We start from the raw sequence: 1492 nt of genomic DNA, 5'->3' as shown, positions 1-1492 counted from the left end.
TCCCTTCCCACCACCATATTTTTTTTTTTTTTTTTTTTTTGAGACGGAGTCTTGCTCTGTCGCCCAGGCTGGAGTGCAGTGGCGCGATCTTGGCTCACTGCAAGCTCTGACTCCCAGGTTCACGCCATTCTCCTGACTCAGCCTCCCAAGTAGCTAGGACTACAGGCGCCTGCTACCACGCCTGACTAATTTTTTCTATTTTTATTAGAGACATGGTTTCAGCGCCAGCACCATATTTTTACCTTTATAGCTCTTATCGCAATTTATAACTGTCTTATTCATTTACTTTTTCACTGTCTTTTCTACTATACAATAATATACATGAAGACAGGGGCCTTATCTGTCTATCTCCTTTGCAGTAAGTAAACTGAGTACCTCGCACTGAGCCCAGCACATAACAGACACAATAAATATTTATTGAATATAGCTATAAATGCTTTTGGATTACAAACAAGTTATTTATTATTGCCTATTCTGTGACAGATACTGTTAGGACCTTTATGTACATTTCTGATTTAATTCTCACAATAATCCCATGAAGTAAGTATTACCTACATTTGATAGTTGAGGAAATTGAAACTTATAATCAGGGCCACCTTCATGAGTGTGCAGTCTGTGCAGTCACACAGGTCTCCATGCTCAGAAGGATGTATACTTGGTTTAATGCTCTGCTATTGCTGTCTTGAAATTCTTAATATTTGACCAAGAGGTTTTGCATTTTCATTTTGTACTGTATCCCACAAATTATGTAGCCAGTGCTGCTTTACATAGCTTTAGGCAATTTGCCCAATGCTAGTAAGTGACATCAAGTACAAACTTGTGTTAAGTGAATGTCTATGCCAGCATTTCCCAAATCAGGGTTCCCTGGAAAACCGTCTGCAAGACATTAATAAGTTGAGGGGAGTGCACCCTCTAGTTTCTTAGAGTTTCTCAATGCTTATTAGCATATGAAAGGCTCTTGTACTAGCATATGAAACATTCTTTAACTCTCCTACAGTTGAAAAAGGCTGTTTAACTGTGTTTAACCCAAAGTTTTCTGGTCTTAAATGACTACAGAACCCTTTTCTAACAGCGAAGTTATTAATTATTGCATAACTGTTCCTAGAACTCAGTTTGGGGAATGCTAATAGAGATAAGGGTTGGCAAACATTTTCTGTAAAATTTCTTAAATAGTTTAGGCTTTTCGGTCTCTGTTGCAATCGCTCAACTCTGCCATCTTACTGTGAAAGTAGCCATAGATAATATATAAACAAATAGCTGTATTCCAATAAAGCTTTATTTACAAAAATAGGCAACTGGTTGGGTTTGACTCACTAGCTATAGTTTGCTGGCCCTGATCTAGATAATTCCAGAAGAGGACTGGTCTTTTCTCAGAATAAAAGTCTCTACATCTAGCTCTTGACCACCACCACCAGTAGTCCTCCCAGTATTCGAATATATTCTATATGATATAGAAGCCCTATTTGTCGTGACAGTTTGGGGCTTTATAGTT

The sequence above is a fragment of the Nomascus leucogenys genome, chromosome X, assembly GCF_006542625.1.
Source record: "Nomascus leucogenys isolate Asia chromosome X, Asia_NLE_v1, whole genome shotgun sequence".
Classification (NCBI taxonomy): domain Eukaryota; kingdom Metazoa; phylum Chordata; class Mammalia; order Primates; family Hylobatidae; genus Nomascus; species Nomascus leucogenys.
This window is presented reverse-complemented; position numbering follows the sequence as displayed.